The sequence below is a fragment of the Staurois parvus genome, unplaced genomic scaffold (genome assembly GCF_062004578.1).
Source record: "Staurois parvus isolate SC_StPar_1 unplaced genomic scaffold, SC_StPar_1.0 ptg000061l, whole genome shotgun sequence".
NCBI classification, from domain to species: Eukaryota; Metazoa; Chordata; class Amphibia; order Anura; family Ranidae; genus Staurois; species Staurois parvus.
This window is the reverse complement of record NW_028317857.1, coordinates 2,132,630-2,154,245: the sequence shown is the minus strand read 5'-3', so window position 1 is coordinate 2,154,245 and position 21,616 is coordinate 2,132,630. Positions and strand designations below refer to the sequence as shown.

General features: G+C 42.2%; 1 long non-coding RNA gene across 3 annotated transcripts in view; it reads left to right on the top strand.

The window, feature by feature from the left end:
- LOC149469726 (uncharacterized) overlaps positions 1–19,602 on the top strand; it is a 37,658-nt gene extending 18,056 nt beyond the window's left edge. The window contains exons 1-4 of one of the 3 annotated variants that reach the window (XR_016311517.1): positions 4,956–5,026; positions 6,378–6,476; positions 14,306–14,387; positions 19,311–19,602. This is a non-coding gene — a long non-coding RNA (uncharacterized LOC149469726). Of the gene's footprint in view, positions 1–4,955; positions 5,027–6,377; positions 6,477–14,305; positions 14,388–19,310 lie in introns of those variants that run through there. The other 2 variants (XR_016311516.1, XR_016311518.1) reach the window with 2 other exon arrangements.
- Positions 19,603–21,616: the final 2,014 nt, after the last annotated feature.

Here is a 21,616-nt window from a genome sequence, read left to right as displayed (position 1 = left end):
ATGACTTCACGGCGTGTTATGGCTCCTCCTCCTTCAGAGAAGCAGTTGGGTGCTAAATACTGGAACTCTGTCTGCATTCAAGCACCCGGCATACCTTTCCCTTTACATTACAATGCGTCATTGGGTTTCTTCATTCTCTAAAGAGGTATCCACAGACGTGAAAATGCGATCATCCAGTCCAGCCTTGTTGGTGAGCACCTGAAGTTGAAGGGGCAGCACAGTGGCTAAGTTGTTAGTACATCTGCCTGGCTACAATAGGGTCGTTGGTTCAAATCCCAGCCAGGACACTACCTGCCTGCAGTTTGCATGTTCTCTCTGTGCCTGTGTGGGTTTCCTCCCACACTCCAAAGACATGCTGGTAGGTTAATTGGCCCTAGTATGTGTATGTATGTTAGGGACCTTAGGCTGGCCATAGACGGTTTAAATCTTGGCTGGTTCAGCAGGAACTGGTGAGATTCAAACCATCCATGGGCAGGCTGAATGTACCCAAGTTGATTGATCCATCAACTTGGGTACAACAGCCCTGCCAGATTTTACATACATACATTACATACCATTATCCTTAGCAGCTTTTATAGCTGCTAGTGATAATCACTAACTTTTCCCAGCGGGGACAGCTCCCCCCCACCAGCCCGGCGGGAGGGATTCCCCTGTCAATACTCACCTGTGGTTGCAGGAAAGAAATTAGCTCCGCGTATGGCCTGCTTTAGATTGTAAGCTCCTTGAGGGCAGAGACTGATATGAATGTATAAAATACACTCACTGGCTACTTTATTAGGTACACCTTGCTAGTATCGGGTTGGACCCCTTTTGCCTTCAGAACTGCCTTAATTCTTCATGGCATAGATTCAACAAGATGTTGGAAATATACTTAAGAGATTTTGGTCCATATTGACATGAGTTACTGTTGCCTTTCTATCATCTTGAACCAGTCTGCGTATTCTCCTCTGACCTCTGACATCAACAAGGCGTTTTTGTCCACACATCTGCCGCTCACTGGATATTTTCTCTTTTTCGCACCATTCTTTGTAAACCCTAGAGATGGTTGTGTGTGAAAATCCCAGCAGATCAGCAGTTTTTGAAATACCCAGACCAGCCTGTCTGGCACTAACAGCCTTGCCAAGTTCAAAGTCACTTAACTCCCCTTTCTTCCCCATTCTGATGCTCAGCAAATATTTTTCACTACGTCTAGATGCCTAAATGCATTAGTTGCTGCCATGTGATTGTCTGATTAGCAATTTGTGTTACCAATAAATCGAACAGGTGTACCTAATAAAGTGGCTGGTGAGTGTATATAAAGTGCTGCATAAATTGACAGCACTATATAAGTACCTGTAATAAATAAGGCTAATGCCAGAGGAAAAGATTAGAAACTTGGCCAGGTTGTCCAACCTGTCTAAATAACTCTCCCTCTGGACGGATCTGAAGGCACTCAGAAAAAAAGGCTAGGCTGGAGGATGGCCATTTCACTTCTGTGGATACCTTTAGATGTGGCTTCACAAAAAATGAATTATAGGTAGGCCATGAATATTGTGTCTGCCTGCCAATATATTTTTACATTGTTTTTCTTTTTGCGTCAGAAGTCTAACATAGCAGGAAGCATACGCACTACCTTTTCCCTTGAAGATTTTCTCAATAATATAAGAAGAAACAAAAAGTGCAATTATGTGTACAGTTTTATTGTGTGTAAAATTCAAGATAGAATATCGTTAAGGATTACCTCAACATGACATCAGCCTGCATTAAAACATATCTAATTTCAAATGAATAATTTATTACATAAAATAAAGAATAACGGCTATGCAGAGTGTATTAACAGGCTCACAATAGAGGTGAGGTCACATGCACACACATTTGCATATAAATTCCCATGTATCCTATAAATCCTATTGATTCGATAATGTAGCCTTTCCTGCTGTGCGTTTGTAATGCAAATTAGTGCTGGTGAGCAAAATGTACAGGAAGTGCATTCCACGGAAAAGTTTTTATTTAATGGTGACATTCCACTGAATACTAGTGAGCTCAATTTATTCTTCATTTAAGCATGACAAATTAAAAGTAAAGATACATTTTATGTTATTGTTTTCATTACTTTTTTACAGCTTGGTGAATAAATCTCCTGGATCTATGGGAAGGCCACATGGACTTGGGCTTAGATTAGTGGTGCCCAACTGAAGAGGGCCTAAAGACCGCATTTATAGCCACAACTGAGTGGAGGCCTTTTACAGTTTCTAATTTAAAAACACCAGGTTACACCCTTACATATTGTAATGAAACCAGAAAAAGAAACACACAGGATTGGAATAACCCTCTTCCAGGAAGCTCCATCCTTGGGGGCCCCTCTGCTCCCCTGCATACTGCTGCTGTATCCCCCTATGAAGTACAGTGGATATAAAAAGTCTACACACCTATGTTAAAATGTCAGGTTTCTGTGATGTAAAAAATGAGACAAAGATAAATAATTTCAGAACTTTTTCCACCTTTAATGTGACCTATAAACTGTACAACTCAGTTGAACAACAAACTGAAATCTTTTAGGTGGAGGGAAGTATAAAAAAAAACAACTAAAATAATATGGTTGCATAAGTGTGCACACCCTTAAACTAATACTTTGTTGAAGCACCTTTTGATTTGATTCCAGCACTCAGTCTTTTTGGGTATGAGTCTATCAGCATGGTACATCTTGACTTGGCAATATTTCCCACTCTTCCTTGCAAAAACACTCCAAATCTGTCAGATTGCGAGGGCATCTCCTGTGCACAGCCCTCTTCAGATCACCCCACAGATTATCAGATTCAGGTCTGGGCTCTGGCTGGGCCATTCCAAAACTTGAATCTTCTTTTGGTGAAGCCATTCCTTTGTTGATTTGGATGTATGCTTTGGGCCGTTGTCTTGCTGAAAGATGAAGTTCCTCTTCATTTTCAGCTTTCTAGCAGAAGCCTGAAGGTTTTGTGCCAATATTGAGTGGTATTTGGAACTGTTCATAATTCCCTCTACCTTGACTAAGGCCCCAGCTCCAGCTAAAGAAAAACAGCCCCAAAGCATGATGCTGCCACCACCATGCTTCACTGTGGGTATGGTGTTCCTTTGATGTGCAGTGTTGTTTTTGCGCCAAACATATCTTTTAGAATTATGGCCAAAAAGTTCAACCTTGGTTTCATCAGACCATAATACATTTTTCCACATGCTTTTGGGAGACTTCAGATGTGTTTTTGCAAAATTTATTGGATGTTTTTCTTCGTAAGAAAAGGCTTCCGTCTTGCAAATCTACCCCATAGCCCAGATATATGAAGAGCACGGGAGATTGTTGTCACATGTACCACACAGCTAGTACTTGCCAGATATTCCTGCAGCTCCTTTAATGTTGCTGTAGGCCTCTTGGCAGCCTCCCAGACCAGTTTTCTTCTCGTCTTTTCATCAATTTTGGAGGGACGTCCAGTTCTTGGTAATGTCACTGTTGTGCCATATTTTCTCCACTTGATGATGACTGTCTTTACTATGTTCCATGGTATATCTAATGCCTTGGAAATTCTTTTGTACCCTTCTTCTAACTGATATCTTTTAACAATGAGATCCCTCTGATGCTTTGGAAGCTGTCTGCGGACCATGGCTTTTACTATAGGATGCGACTAAGAAAATGTCAGGAAAGACCTACTAGAACAGCTGAACTTTATTTGGGGTTAATCAGAGGTACTTTAAATGATGGCCGGTGTGTACTGACTCCTATTTAACATGATTGTGAATGTGATTGCGTAATTCTGAACACAGCTACTTCCCCAGTTATAAGAGGGTGTGCACACTTGTGCAGCCACATTAATTTATTTTTTAATGCTCACTTCCCCCCCCCCCTAAAAGATTTCAGTTTGTTTTTCAATTGAATTGTATAGTTTATAGGTCACATTAGGCCTGGGTTCACACTTGTGTGGTGCTGCATATCACATATGATTCGCACAGGAACCGCACCACTTTCCTGTGCAAATCACATGCAATTTCTGTGTGGTGTTATTTGAGCCATACCTTTTGTATGGCTCAAATTGCACCGTATCTGCACCAAAAAGGTGCAGGACCCTTTTTTTGGTCTGCACTAGAATTGGATCACATGGGTATTCACATCCATGCGATCCGATGCTGCACATCGCAGTGCGTTCTGCGGACCAATTTCGGGGTGTTGTTAACTTAACATACACACCCTTAGCAATTCGCATAAATGGGGTGCGATTGTGATGCGGTGCGGAATTCGCACAGAAACCACTGCGAATTCCACATCATATCAATGTCAAACCAAGCTAAAGGTGGAAAAAGTTCTGAAGTGATTTATCTTTGTCTCATTTTTTTACATCACAGAAAGCTGACATTTTAACAGGAGTGTGTAGACTTTTTATATCCACTGTAGGAAGCACCCAAGAGCCTGTGGCACATTGATGTGAGATCATACAAAGCAGGGAAAGGACAAAAACATTTGAAGAGCTCACTGGCTCAGGTTTGGCTGCTCACAACAGACAGGGCTACCCTCCTATGGCTACCCAAACAGGTTACAAAAAATAGAACATGCACTAATGGAAGGCGCACCAGATAAAAGAGTCCAAATTAATTTATTTTATACTAAAAAATAACCAACTCATTTCAGCTGTCAGTGAAAACTCCCCCTTCATCAGGGCAAAAACCAATATATTGTAAATGTAAATGTACATAACTACACACATACATGTACACAGGCATAGAAATGAAAGTAAAGAAATTTTAGGTGATAAGTGATAGTGTGTGATAGGTTCATTTTGTAATTAATATTATCAGATGCTACATTGTCCATATCTATCAATATACTATTGTATATAAAAATAAATACACATGAGATAAAACAATTAAAGATCAAATGAAATTCATCGTTATTGCACAGATGTCTAAAAATAGGACTCACCTGTTAAAAAAAAGCAATTTAAATATCTTTTTTTTTAGACAACAACCAGGAAACAAGGCAGGAAGGGATGATGTCATTTCTGGGAGTTTCCTGGCCAAACTTAGGGAGGTATGTAAATGGCCTTCACCTACAAGAGCACTATTCAACTTTGGTCAAAGCTGCACAGTTGTTTTATCTTCAGGTGCCCTTTACCTGTATAGGCAGTTTCTTGGTAAAGGTGAACTAACACCACAATGCTGCCCTGAGGTGGATTGCAGTGCATTGAATAGAAATGTTGACATGCTGCATTTTTTTGCAACACACCACAGCTCACTGAAGTCACCATTGGTCACCATACTGCAGGTGCAAATGAATGATTGAGATGTAATCTCTGACCTTTTAATAAGAGAAGTCACCATTGGTCACCATACGGCAGGTGCAAATGAATGAATGAGATGTAATCTCTGACCTTTTAATAAGTGAAAAAATGATAAACAGTGCCTTGGGTTGTAAGAACCAGCAGGTTGAATTAAAAAAAAGTGACCACACATTTGCGGTAGATGAAGGAATCCTGCCTGCTGAGCTATTGTATTCTGACAGCAGGGAGACTTCCGCGCGGATAGAATTCACTGATCAGTGTTGCAGGCTATAGCCTGCAGCGCTAATCATGCAGGGAAAATGCAATAGGGCAGTTGTACAGAAGTTGATTGGTCAACCTCTGTACAACCTCCCTGCCCATACATGGATTGAAATTAGGGCTGCCTCTGCTAAACCAGATGAATTTCAATCCATATATGGCCAGCTTAAAGTGGTAGTAAACTCATTTTTTTTTATTTTACATACAGGTAAGCGTATAATAAAGCTTACCTGTAGGTAAAATGAATATCTCCTAAACTTGCAGTTATTTTTTTTAAGCTGGCGCATATGCTCAGAAGGAATGGCATATCCGTGCCATTCCTTCAGAACTGCGTGACGTGGCCCAGGACCCCCGCGTTCGTGCATGTGTGATGTCATTGTGGCCCAGCCTGTCAGACAGCCGGAGCTTGTGAACCTGGAAGGAAGATGGGTGAAGATGGAAGCCTCTACAGCAGTGACAGCTCGCTGCTGTAGGGCTTAGTTTTAACGTACGTTTTACATAATGTGCTAGTATGCAATGCACCTTGCAGGGGACATTTTTTTTTTCTTTCCTATCCTGCGCTTTACTACCGCTTTAACAAAGTAAGTCACTGCCCCTCACAGGTTCTGTACTTTGGATACCAGCACACCAAGACTCAATAAGTGCTGTAAGTGAAACAGAAGTTTGAACACTTTAGCCCCAGGCCAGACCTCACAACTATAATAAATAAAACCATTTTCATTTAATTTATTGAACAGATTGGGCATGAATCAAAATCAAGCAACTAATCAAGGCCTTTTTTTTCTAATAATGAAGGAAATCACTTCTTTGTTAAATGATAATCCAAAAAATTTTGTTTTGCAGTCAAAAAGACAAGCCTCATAGAAGTCTATGGGGTTGTAATGCGCATGGTCAGGAGAGAGAGCCATGGCACACAACGGAGGCCACGGCAGTCAGATCTCAGTAAGTATACATCTATGGGGGAAAGTGGGTAAGTTCAGGGCAAAGGGGTAAAAAGGATTAAAGAACTTTGATTTAAAGTGCACTTGTATTTTAGGGCATGATAGGTAGGGTAATAAGTCTGTGGCGCCCCCTTCCCTACATGCCCTAAATATGTGATTATTTTGCTGGACTTCTGAATTTCAATCAGAAAGCAGCTATAGTTGACTATCAGAAAAAAGCAAATCAACAAATGTACTTGGAATACCATATACATTTACTAATATATCGTATCTTAAACCCTCTTCAAAATGTTACTGTATTGTCCTATCTACATTGGGTCTATAATGTAATGTAATGTATTTTGGCCTAGATTTTTTTTATTTTTTTATTTAACTTTGTATTAGACTTATTTCCAGCATACAGTATACATATGTATCAGGAATGCAGGAAACATATGCTTCTTTAATGCTAAAATTAAGCCACATAAAGATTTTGCTCTCGAAGGAAGAAGACTATAACTCATGCACATCAGGTATTCATGTCTAGGGACTCTTGGCTTTCAAGCTGAAAAGATAAAGATCCAACTATTCCTCACCTTGTATGGCGATGCTGAATTGTAATCACAGAAATAGTTTAAAAATAGGGTGTTTAAAAAGTTCTCAGAAAAATGACTGTATTGTTTCAGAGAATAAGCATGGGTCAAAAAGGTCAGAGGCCAGTAACTGTTTTCCCTTTTTTAATCTTTTCTTGCAGCTCAAAGCAGCTGCTGGCTACACATCATTGCTCCATACAGAATATCCATGTAAATGTATTAGTTCAATGATGTCCCGAGTATCTCCACCCCTTTGTGCATATGCAACTGCGGGGTGGGGAATGCCCCAGCTGCAGCTGATTGGGCTGGCACTGACACCTTCCTTCCAAGTTCCAGACTGAACCCAAGCTCATTCCTACCTGACAATGGTGGGCCATGCCTATACAATGTGTTTCAGCACAGCTACCTGTAGGCTCCATCAAGGGTGCATGTGGCAGGGTGACAATGCAGGAGAACACTTGGGAGACACCAGGTGTTCTTTTAAGAAAAAATTCCAATTTAAAATTATTTAAAACAATTTTTTTAAATAATGTTAACATATTTTAGTAGATTTTAGTGATTTATTATACTTCAGTGAGTGGGTTTATTTATTTTTTAAAGTGGAGTTTGCCATATACACTCATACTGTAGCTGCTGACTTTTAATATTAGGACACTTACCTGTTCAGGGATCCAGCGGTGTCCTCACCCCGAGCCAATTCTTCAGTTGGTTTTCGGGTGCTGGCGATGTCATCTTGACTAAGGGAAACAGGCCGTGATGCCTTGCAGCTTCACAGCCAGACTCCTGCCATGCATGTGCGAAGTGCATTGCCCTTTGTGAATAGGTCACAGTCTTCTGGGACCTGTGAAGTGTCCCAGATGGCTGAGAGGGAAAAGAAGGGGGGGGCAAACTTCCGGGCTTAATTTGGTGTGGCGAAACTGTGTCAGAAATGGGAGAGGGTACCTGTTAAAATCAGGTACCTGCTCCCCCTGCCCCCCAAAAGGTGCCAAATGTGTCAGTGGGGAAGGAGGGGCTGAGGGGGCAGATAAGCGGAGCTTCCACTTTTGGGTGGAACTCCGCTTTAAGATATGCAATCATGTTAAAAAAAGGAAAACTGCATCTAGACTCATATCAGGTATTTGAAGTAAACATGGGCTAGAGTCAAATGTAAACCTTAAAATTAATATTAAAACAGAAGTATAAACCTTTACTTGAATGGAAGATCAGGACCACCAATTATTGGATAGAAGATCATGACCACCAATGGTCATGAAATGGAATGAAATTTGGGTGGAAGCTCAGAACCTTAAAGTGCTGGCATATATGATCTGTTGTACTGGCTGGTACTTTAGATCACCCCTAGAGCCCATCCCACCTGTCTCAATAAATACCAATTTTCTGAAAGCAGGAACATAGCCACAACACACATCCCATGTGGCAATAACTAGCACTGATGAGAAAATGTACTTGAAAACTTGGTGAAGGGGTAAATTTCCTAATTGTAAATGCATTGAGTCTTCTGAATACATACATGCAGATTTGTCTAGTATGCATAAAAATCATATAATATGCTTGCTTAAATTAGTAAATTGTGTGATTCTCCACATACAGATCTATTTTTATTATAGGTATTTAAATAGCACCAACAATTTACACAGTGCTTTACATATTGAACATTCACATCAGTCCCTGCCCTCAAGGAGCTTACTGTTTAAGGACAATAATTTACATACATACATACTATGGCCAATTTAGACAGGAGCCAATTAATATACCAGCCTGTCTGTGGAGTGTGGGAGGAAATCAAAGAACCTGAAGGAAAACCCCTGCAAGCAAAGTGAGAACAAGCAAACATCATTCAGAAAGCATCTTGTTTGGAATGTGGACTGAAGACTCTTGTGATTTGCTATAATTAAATATTTGGAAGAAAAGTGAAGAATTAGGGATCACCCTGTTTTTATTACCTTGAAAGACTAAGCTACATGCTAAGTTGCTGACACCTTCATGCTGCCTTGCAAATGGTGGGGAATGCCTAAGCCATGGCTCTAAAGAGGTCAGTATTTCCTCTGGAGGCTCAGCCATTATTGGGAGTAATATATTGACACCTTATTATCCTGCTCCTCAATCCAAGTGGTTGGTTATGCTATTTTTGCCCCCTTACACTCTAATGTGAGAAACTCTATAAAATTTTGATCTGCCAGTGTGTATAGTTTACCATTGTAGCACCCTCCAAATGCAGGATGATAGGCAAATTTAGCTTTTGGCTCCTTCTGTAATCAAGGGAGCATTAATTGTTTGTCTTCATCTGTTCATAGCTATACAGGATGGGAATTTGATTTTTCTCCCATGTCTTCAGAAGAAGCTTCCAGAGTTTAGGGAGGGAGATTCAAATAACCAACCTGAATATTTATCATGCTCCAGCCAGTCCTTGAAAATAAATGTCTAAAAGGTGATAAACAGTCTAAAGCACTGGATAGCTGAGTTATCTCTCCCATAAGGATTCCAAACCCTGAGTGGTTGCTGCCCTTAGGCAGTCTATGGACTTCATAGCTGTTCTGGAGGCCTCAGTGGTGCCACGGCTGAAGGCCTGGATGGATCCTGTTAGAAGCTGGGTGTAGGACCTTACCACAAGGCATTTGGCCTGGAGAACTGTCTTCCTCACTGGACCATTTCTGAAGGAAGCTGGAAGGTGGCAGCTGTCCTGGAGATTTGTGAGTAAAGACCTTAAATTGATCCCTGTGACTCTACAATGTTCTAGAAATTGCATCAGCTACCAATAATTGTGCTATGGTACAAGGTAACCAGATGCCAAAGAGACTTGCCTCCTGGACTTCAGCTGTGAGACCTTAGACTGTTTAATGTCACAATTATCTAAAGAGAAGATTGTTCTCTAATTATTATTTAAAGATCGTTTTGGAGTATCCTATGCCCTAACCCCTTCCCTTTTTAAAGTTCTTCAAGCAATAAATCTTAAAAGACATTCCCTAGACTGAGTTATTGGAGCTTATGTCTATGGATTTGTGGTGGTAGGCAGCCTCTGTACTATTTGGGAAGGATCAGCTATAACCTGCGGCCCCTACTGGAGTAGCGCTACACCATATTCAATTTGATTCTAAAACATGTTCTCTTGTTCCTAAACAACACCTAGAGCATACCTTTCCTCATTACATCTAACGGTCATATTTATCTTTGTTTCTTCTGAAGACTAACTACCAGCAACATTCAATATAATTGATGCCAACCATTTATAGAAGGATAGCAGTTTTTTACACCTTCTCACGGACTCTATGAGATGGAAATAACCTTTGTTTGCTGCTTCTGCCTTAGAGGCTCTAAACCCTGGGGAGCCTTCAATTTCCCTTTCAATATATTTATCCCTGTAAATTCTGCTGTAGTATTCTTCTCTCCACTTTATTACTATTGCCCCTAGCCACTTCTTCAGTATCGGTAGAGGGGAAAATTTAAGACGGATCTATGATAGCATCTGGGTAAATTATTATTGTATACATTGTCTGTATGTTACTGTTGGTGAAAAAAGAGTCTTGTTAAAGATTTGGAAAATATAAGTCAATGCAAAAAGATAACATACCATGAAACATATTTTTTATAGTCCTGATAAAAGCATTTAAAACATTCAGGTGCTTAAAACATGTTCCAATATTTAATGAAATAAATAAATAGATGAAATAAATAAAAAAGTAACAACAGCTCGAGGTTCTAGGTTTTATTGTTAAAGCTTCATTGAACAAGCTGAAGTTGGAAGCTGATTGGTTACCATGCACAGCTTCACTAGATTTTGCACTCCAGTTTTAGAAAATCAACCCGTATATATCATACACAACTGCCATGTTTTTCTTTTAGTAAATGCGGTTATCACTTTTTTTCATCTTTTGTTACAGGTCAGTACTTTATATCTTCTACAGCCTCTTTTCATTAACTTCTTGTCTAAATGTATGCACAGTGACAATGACAAAATGTCCCTGGGCAATGTGTGTTGGCACAGCTAGTTGCAGCCTCCATTGTAAGAGCATGTGACAAGGTGACAACACAGGAGAACAAATGGGAGAAAATGGCAGAACATTGTTTCTCTATAATAGAGAGACCTGAACATGGATCTTCATGACATGTTGAGTAATGAAAGCTTCAGATTTATCAAGACTGACTGTTGCCTTTATCCTTTTGCCGCCTGCATAACGCATATGTGTAGTAGCAAAGAAGGTGGGATGTAGTGTCCACATGCCGCACATGTGCATCAATGGACAGCAGAGGTTTCTGTGCTAAAAGTGCACTCTCTTTGTGCTCCCAGCATAGTGACTGAGCTATAGCTACTGGTCTCTAATAATGATTGGAAGCTGGTGGGACTGGCTCCTGATCATGTGATCACTGTGACAACAAAGGCAAAACTTCCTGGTTGCTAGGTGTAATAGCCCAGTTAAGTGGGCACCAGGACTAGGCGGGATGTGGTTAAAATTCCTTTAAAATGCTACTTTTAAAATTACTTTAACATGTTAAAGCTTTTATAGATTTTAGAGTTTGGGTGTACATATATTTTAAAGTAAAATTCTAGCTGACTTTGACCACCCACACCCCCATCCTTTTTGGGTATCATACTAATGCATACATTGCAGTAAAATTAATATTAGCAATTTATAAAGTAACAACTATACTATGGTATACTCTAAATACTGTGTTAAGAAACAGTGAGATCAATAAATAACAACATTGTTTTCTTCCATGTTTATAACTGTGATATATATATATATATACATATACACACATACACACACTTCATTGCCAAAAGTATTGGGCCGCCTGCCTTTACACGCACATGAAATCTAATGGTATCCCAGTCTTAGTCAGTTGGGTTCAATATTGAGTTGGCCCACCCTTTGCAGCTATAACAGCTTCAACTGTTCTGGGAAGGCTGTCCACAAGGTTTAGGAGTGTGTCTATGGGAATGTTTGACCATTCTTCCAGAAGAGCATTTGTGAGGTCAGGCACTGATGTCGGACGACAAGAAGGCCTGGCTCGTAGTCTCCGCTGTAATTCATCCCAAAGGTGTTCTATCGGGTTGAGGTCAGGATTCTGTGCAGGCCAGTCAAGTTCCTCCACCCCAAACTCGCCCATCCATGTCTTTATGGACATTGCTTTGTGCACTGGTGCACAGCCATATTGGAACAGGAAGGGGCCATCCCCAAACTGTTCCCACAAAGTTGGGAGCATGAAATTGTCCAAAATGTCTTGGTATTCTGATGCCTTAAGAGTTCCCTTCACTGGAACTAAGGAGCCAAGCCCAAACCTTGAAAGACAACCACACAGCATAATCCCTCCTCCACCAACTTTTACATTGGGTACAATGCAGTTAGGCAAGTACTGCCAAACCCAGACACGTCCATTGGATTGCCAGAGAGAGTGATGTGTCACTCCAGAGAACACGTCTCCACTGCTCTAGAGTCCAGTGGCGGCATTCTTTACACCACTGCATCCGACGCTTTGCATTACACTTGGTGATGTAAGGCTTGGATGCAGCTGCTCAGCCATGGAAACCCATTCCATGAAGCTCTCTATGCACTGTTGTTGTGTAAATCTGAAGGCCACTTGTAGTTTGGAGCTCTTTAGCTATTGACTTTGCAGACAGTTGGCAACTTCTGTGCACTGTGCGCTTCAGCATGTGCTGACCCCACTCTGTCATTTTACGTGGTGTACAATTTCGAGGCTGAGTTGGTGTTGTTCCCAGTTGCTTCCACTTTGTTATAATACCCCTAACAGTTGAGCGTGGAATATTTAGTAGCAAGGAAATGTCACAGATGGACTTATTGCACAGGTGGCCCCTATCACAATTCTTTCACAAATGTTTGTAGAAGCAGTCTGCATGCCTAAGTGCTTGATTTTATACACCTGTGTCCATGGAGATGATTGGAACACCTAAATCCAATAATTTGGAGGGGTGTCCAAATGCTTTTGGCAGTATATATATATATATATATACACACACATGAATTTATTTTGGTGTATAATACAGTATTACTTAACACAAACATCATTTTGTTTATATGTGAAAGCAAATGCACGTATACGACATGCATGAAACATTAAAAGATAATTGATCAGCAACCGAGAACTAATGTGTGTTAATAATTTACAAAAATAAGACCTCGGGGGGAGAACTAGAGATGTTTTATGTGTTTAATTGAATAATTTATTCATTTGCCAGCCAGGTTTATGCCATTTCTTTCCATTTCATTTTGTATGTTAGAGGTAAAACAGCAGTGAATCTGTACTTCATTCCCATTCAGTGATGTTAGCACTGTACATTATCCTCTTGTGTTACCTTCTTGGTCAAGTAGAACTCGAACGACTCATAAAATTCTAATAGAAGTGTAGGGCAGCCAAGACAAAGGAAGTGATGGGCTGATTATTAATGGTGCTGGATTCTGCAGGCCATGTCATCATGGGGGTTCTTAAATGTACTCATGTACATAATGGCCATTGTCCTGTTCCGCCACTCAGCCCATTTAAAAAGGAAATCCTTACAGAAGCCAAAACACACTCATGGGAGTTGCATGGCTGATGACTTCACATATACTTTGCTTTCAATTCCATGTGCTGCTTTAACTTTATCTAATAACTTTAACTAATATTATTTTGTTATCTGGTTTAACATGGATTTTAACAGGCATCTAAATCTGGGCATTGTCTCCATTTACCTACATACTGTTTTCTGATATATGTATCACTTAAAGCAGTTTTAAACCCATAAGCAAATATTTATCATATTGCAGCTCGCAAATCCTTGGATGTGGTGGCTGCATTAGTTTTCTTTTTTATGCTTCCTTTCTTCTATTTTCACCTGGCGATCCTACACAGGATATGTACAGTACAGTGATATTGTCCTCACTACTTTTAAAAGGTAATGTCTGGGTTTGTAAGGTGATTTGGTGCACACAAAGTGGATTGTATATCCATTTTGGCTTTTGAAGAGTATATTTAAATGAAATTGCCTGCAGTTCAGCTTTAAAGTTTCACTAAAGGCTTATGTAAAAGATGGCACACAAGTAGACGTAGATTAGTAAGATAAATAAGTAGATATTAAGTTAATATATACAATTAAAACATACCTTTGATTGACTCTTGGGTGCAACATCATGCATAGGGCCCCAGTTTGGTTTCACAGTTTATGGATAGTACATGTGTAGCAAGTAAATGAATAAACCTCCCAGTAATGCAATTACTAGGCTATCGCTAGAGTGAGCTTTAATGATTTGTAGTGTGACTTTAGGAGACTAACAACCAGCAAGCTCGCATTAAACTCGGCAAGAGCAAGTGAGCAACATTTGTTTTCTGTTCTCCTCTTGATACAGGTTAGTCACACTTGGTTTATGCTATCTTTGTTCAGTTTTGTGTTTGTTCTCTTTAAGCATGCTACATGTTAGTAATGGTAACTGTAACACAAATTGATGCACTTCTCCATGTGACCTGCACCCACTGTTCTGTTTGTCACATTAACCACCTCCCGTCCGGCCGTTGTATATAAACTGCCGGAGGGTGGCCGTGCAGGGGCGGGTGGCCGTTTATAAACGGCCTCCCTGCCCCCTGCTTGTACACGCTCCCTGGGAGCGCACAGCACCGCGATCCGGTGCCCCCTGTGACCTCCGGACACAGTGGAACACAAATTGTCACACGAGACCTCTGTGCGAGGTCCCGATCCTGTGATCACTGATTGGCCAATCAGTGATCACATGCAGAGTAGTAAGCAAGATGTCACTTCTGACATCATTGCTTACTACGTGTGAAATCTGTGAATGATCACAGAGGTCACATGGTACAAGGCTATTCACAACAGCCTTGTACCATGTGACAAGCTGTGACCAATCACAGCTCACACAGAAGTTGTCAATGGCTGCAAGAATGCAGCCAGAGAGAAGGAGAAATGATTGCTTTTACAGCCTTATGAGTGTGTAAAAAAAAATGTGTAAAAAAAAAAAAAAAAATCTTCATCACCCCCCACAGGTAGTACAGGGTCACCATGGTGACCCTGTACTGCTAGGGTGACAGTATGTAAAAAAAAACCAAAAAAATCCACAAATAATAATATAAAAAAAAAAAAAAAAATGTAAAAGAAAGTTTAAAAATTATAATTTGTGGTTATAAACTAATTGGGGTTATTTTTTTTTACTAAAAAGATAACAGAATAAATTTTGGCCAAGATTTATGATGAAATATTATTTATTGGCAAAATTTTATAAGAAAAACACTTTTTTTTCAAAATTTTTGGACTTTTTCATTTACATAGCAAAAAAAAAAAAGTGGTGAATAAATACCACCAAAAATAAAGCTTTATCTGTCTCAGAAAAATGCTAAAAAATTCATATGGGTAGAGTGTTGCATGACCGCGCAACTGTCATTCAAAGCGTGATAACTGAAAGCTAAAAATTGGCCTGGACAGGAAGGGGATAAAAGTGTCCGGACTTGAAGTGGGTAAACTCAGAATGAGCTAGTGAGCAAAGTGTGTTTTTTGTTCTTCTCTTGATACAGCTACTGCAGGCAGCATCTTTGTCATACCTCGCACTCAGATCACCAATAATCCTGTAACACATGCATCCATGTACAGCACTTCCCTGCCTTCTTTAGAGACTATATGTCCCATGATTCAGGGCACACTTACACAGCGCGGGAGGACATAAAGGAGAAGAGGGAATGCATAGCGCATATGACAAGCCTCCCTCCAACGGGAAGGCAAAGAGTGTGCATTCTATAGGAGCCCACTGGCTGAATTAAAAAAACGGAGCCACGTATGGCCAGATTTAAAGTGGATTTGTACTTTCCTCTCTCTACCCCCCTACTCTTCCAAAACAACTATACATCGCAACCTCACTGCTTCCATCTCCCCACTACGGCTCTCACCACCTCCTCCTAATACTCCACTCTCCCACTGACCCACACGCCACCACTAGCAGACTCACACGCTCTTGCACATCCCGCTCCCATGCCACCTTTCTCACCCTTCTTCTTCTCCTAACCGCCGGGGACATCTCCCCGAATCCTGGCCCCTCACCACCTCCACAAACCCCCTCAACCTAATACCTGTCCCCCTGCTCCCCACAACCACCCCTCCATTCTCGTGTGCACTCCTGAAAGCCGATTGGTTTGCAACAAGCTCACCGCCATCCATGACCTCTTTGTCTCCCACTCCCTCAACCTCCTAGCGGTCACAGAAACCTGGATCCAGGCCACTGACTCTACCTCCCCTGCAGCCCTCTCCTATGGAGGTCTCGTCTGGACCCATTTACCCAGACCGAGCGGTCGTAGAGGTGGTGCGGTTGGCATGCTCTTGTCACCGCTGAACACCTTCCAGGTCCTCCCAAACCCTCCCCTCTCTATCCTTCTCTTCCTTTGAGGCCCACTGCATCTGGCTATTCTCTCCTACCCCTCTGAGGATTGCAGTAATCTATCGGCCTCCTGGACCTGTATCCCGCTTCCTCGACGACTTCTCCGCATGGCTACCATTCTTCCTCTCCTCAGAGCTCCCCACCATCATCCTTGGAGACTTCAATATCCCTATCAACGTCAATAACCCGGCTACATCCCAACTCCTCCACCTAACCTTTTCTTTTGCACTCACACAGTGTACACAGTCCTCCACCCACTCCGACGGGAACACCCTGGACCTTGTTTTCTCTCATCTCTGCACCACCCACAACCTCACAACACCCCTTTCCCTCTCTCTGACCACAACCTCATTACATTCTCCATCTCCCAGTCCTCAAACACCTCCCCCCCAAACGTCAAACCATCACCAGCCGTAACCTCCGCAACCTGAACCCAGCCCCTCTCCACTCTGCGGCTGACGGACTTTATGACAGTATCCTTCCACTGTCCTGCCCTGACCTGGCGACTACTGCTTATAACAACTCGCTGTCCCTAGACTCCTTAGCACCCCTAACCACACATAGCATTAGACCCCAACCGCTTCAACGCTGGCAGAATGACCACACCAAGAATCTTAAACGACGCAGTCATGTGCTGGAGCGATTATGGCGCAAAACCAGATGCCAACAAGCGTTCACCCTATACAAATCTGCCTTCCTCACCTACACCTCCTCCCTCCACGCTGCCAAACAAGCCTACTTTGTAACCCTCATCAATACCCTCTCCTCCAGTCCTCGCCAGCTCTTCTCCACTTTTAACTCCCTACTCTCTCCCCCCCACCTCCACCCAGTACCTCACTCACCGCCCACGAGATTGCTAACCACTTCCAAAACAAGATCAACGCAATCCGTAGGGACATCACCAATGCTCAGACCTCCACCCCACCTAGCCTCCCTCCCATGATAACCACCTCAACACTCCCCTCCTCTAACCTCGCAACTGCCCAGACCCCCCCCCACCTAACATCCCGCACACTAAAACCCCCCCAACACTCCACTCCTTCGACCTTGCTACCACTGAAGAGGTCACTAAGGTCTTCTCCGAAGCCCACCTCACCACCTGCCCCCTTGACCCTGTCACCACACAACTCCTACGGTCACCCTCCTCCTCCATCCTACGCTCCCTCACCCACATCTTAAATCTCTCCCTCTCTAATGACGCATTCCCCTCCCCCCTAAACCACGTGCACATCACCCCCATACTCAAAAAACCCTCACTGGACCCCACTGACCTGAACAACCTTAGACCCATCTCCCTGCTGCCATTTACATCCAAACTCCTTAAGCGCTTAGTCTATAATCACCTAAGCTCCCACCTCACTGACAACAACTTCCTTGATCCCCTACAGTCTGGCTTCCGTCCCCTACACTCCACCGAAACCGCCCTACTCAAACTCACCAATGACCTGCTAACAGCCAAAGCTAATGGCCACTATTCAGTCCTCCTAACCCTCGACCTCTCCGCGGCCTTCAACACAGTTGACCACCCCCTCCTCCTTAAAAAACTATACTCCCTTGGCATCAGAGACTCCGCTCTGTCCTGGCTCTCCTCCTATCTATCCCAGTGCTCCTTCAGTGTTACCTATAACGCTGCCACCTCCCCCTCTCTCCCCCTCTCTGTTGAGGTCCCCCAAGGCTCTGTCCTCGAGCCCCTTCTCTTCTCCATCTACACCTCCTCCCTTGGCCAACTGATACACTCCCACGACTTCAACTACCACCTCTATGCTGATGACACGCAAATCTACCTCTCGCCTCACCCCTTCAGTCTCCGCCCAAATCACCTGCCTACTGAACGACATATCAGACTGGATGTCACCCCACGTCCTCAAATTAAACCTTTCCAAAACCGAGCTCCTAGTTTTCCCCCCAGCCCGTGCCCCCCCCCCCAACCTCTCCATCACGACCAATAACGCCATCAGTCCCACCCCGCAAGCCAACGTTCTAGGTGTCACTCTAGACTCCAACCTATCCTTCCAGCCCCATGTCCAATCGCTGGCAAATTCATGCAGACTCCACCTCCACAACATCTCCAAAATACGTTCGTTCCTAACCCCAGACACTACTAAACAACTCATTCATTCCCTTATTATCTTATGACTCGACTACTGCAACTCCCTCCTCACCGGCTTACCTCATCACAGACTCTCCCCGCTTCAGTCTATCCTGAACTCAGCGGCCAGACTCATCCACCTTACCAACCGCTCCGTATCCGCCACCCCCCTCTGCCAATCCCTCCACTGGCTTCCGATTGCCCAGCGCATAAAATTCAAACTACTAACATTGATGTACAAAGCTATTCATAATACTGCCCCAAACTAACTCACCGACCTGATATCTAAATACCACCACACTCTTCGCTCCTCACAAGACCTCCTACTCTCCAGTTCCCTGGACTCCTCCTCCCATGCCCGACTCCGGGACTTCTCCAGGTCTTCCCCTATCCTCTGGAGCTCACTACCCCAATCCATCAGACTGTCATCTACCCTTCTCACCTTTAGACGCACCCTGAAAACCCATCTCTTCAGGGAAGCCTACCCCTCTCTCACCTAACAGCCGATCTCCTCCACTCCTCCTACCACTCCATCCCCCACAGCCATTTCCTCCTGTACCACTATCCCCTCCCTCCTAGATTGTAAGCTCCAAGGAGCAGGACCCTCGAACCCCTCATGTATTGTATTGTTACTGTATTGTCTCATGTTCTGTCCCCCACTATAACGTACAGCGCTGAGCAAACGTTTTGGCGCCATATAAACACTGTATAATAATAATACTTTACAGTTGGGAGGATTCTAAAACCTGCGTAAACTATGATCAGATCAACTTGGAGTTTACATAGGGTTTATTTTTTACTTCCAGCAGACAAACAAGACAAGGGAACGGAAGGTAAAGTGCCAGTATGTGGGCGTGAAGACCGTCTATTATGATTTCTACAGGTAAAGGTTCAGATCTCTGACTGTCCAGCTAAGACCACTTCCTCTCCCAACATCTTGTCTCCTCTTCCTGTCTGCTGTGCGGAGTTATGCAGGAGTCACGCTGTGAAAGCAGCATGTGGCACAGCCCAGGACAGACAGAGTATGACTTGAACATCTGTTCTCCATATTTTGCTGCACATGTGTATGTGACAATCAATAAATGACTTGGTCTGGAAGTGTGTTTTCATTTCACTGGTGTAAGTGTCTTTGCTGTTTATGTATAGCATCAGCCCTTGAATCCATACAACTACAATGTATATTTGCAGCATAACTGTCAAAGGCATAATCATTTTGTAACTGCTCAACTCATTATAACTGCGGTCTCTTTTTGTTATCATGCGGTCATGCGCACTGATTATTTCCTGTTTTATGATGCTGTGACTTGTTTAGTAACATCATCAAGTCTCAATATCAAAGGTGCCACACTGCAAAGTGCTGTGTGGCAGGGAACGAGACCTAATTTTTCTTTGTCATAGTTTATGGATACTCCCCACCACCACCCTGTGCCCCAGCAGCACCCTGTGATTGGATAACGAAAGGAGAAGCAGCAAGCTGATAAGCTCATCTCTCTGTCCAGCTATCACCTTCTCCCTCTTCTAGTTTGAGCTCTGCAGTACAGGGACTTCAGGAGGACGATACCAAGCCGATTACTGCCCCTGGAATGACAGCGGTCACTCTCTCAGTTTTTCTTCTGAAACCTGGAAAAAATATAATTGTCTTTGTGCAGCAACTGTCCTGAAGAAAGGAGAGTCTTTCCTCCCGAAACATGTTATTCTCAATAAATGCCTCTTAATCTACCAGCAAAAGTGCATTCTTTTGGACATCGTGTGCTCCTTCTTTCCTATTATTCCAAGCCAAATTAAAGTAATTAAACTCATTGCATTTAAAAAATACATTTGATAATATATTGATCAATACAAAGCTGGTTTTATTATGTATCATTTATCTGCCTGATTTTTAGACTCAAAGTGAAGTTCTAGCTTAACACTAACTAGTGCTGACAATGGCTGGGTTATGGGAGCCTATGGGGGATATCATGGCTGCCAGAATTCCCAGCAGTTGTAGAGCGCTCCCTGACACAGGAAGCCAGAGCTGCAGGATCATAGGACTGGACTGGACTAAAAATAGGTAAGTATACAGATCTTTTTTAAGGGATAGGCAGGATAGGTAGGAGGGGGCAGGGAACATTTTTAAGAAGAGTTAGTGTTTGGCTTGAATTCCACTTTATAAACCCAGAATATGGGAATTTAAGACTGTGTGTTTTGTGACCTACTCAGTAATGTAGTGTGTGTATCACATACTTAACTTTGTTATCATGATTATATTTCATATGTGAATTTACATACTTTACATACTTTCTTTTTATTGACTTTTTGGGTCCCAAGCATGCAGTTAATAGCCCTGTTAGACAACGTCGTGATAAAATCACTAGTCCTTCCTAACTCTAAAGCTGGCCATTAATGGTTAGATTTTTGTTCAAATTTTCATAGGGAAATTGCATTAAATTGTTCATCAGAACATTATTTTATGCCATCATTGAGTTAATTTTTGAAAGTCCCTTTTTGCCCAGATAAGCTATTTGAATGGAATCCCAGACATAGTAAAAATTATTTTGTCATAATATGTATGATTTTTCCTAGATGAAAACCACTTTCACAGTTTATTAGAATTTCATTTATTTAAGAATTGTTTTCATCCTACTCCTTCAAAAGTCGAAAAACAAACATTGATTTTTGCCATCTAACCATTAGAAAACTGAAAGAATGTTCCAAAATAACAGAACATTTTCAAACTTGTGTACAGCCAACTTAAAGTGTATGTGAACCATCAACTTGTAAAACAACCTATTCATTTTAAAATAGAGATGTAAGGCAAAACGTGTGTATAGATATAAAAAAATATATAATTACCCTTTTCCCCCTTTATTATAAGTGATCATATTCCCTCTGTTCTCAGCTGCATAACAGCTGGGGGGGGCAGAACACTGATCTTCCCAGTGAAAGGCTGTGCGGGGGGGGGGAGGAGGGAGGTCAGGACAAGTCTGATTATTGGAACAGAGCTGGCTGAATTCCCAGCATAGTTAGAGAACTGACAATGCTGTGCTATCATGCCTAGTGTGGTCAGTTATAATAGGAAAGCAGAGAGACTGGCAGGAACTTCAGGGATTTCACACAGGAGGCAGTACAAAGA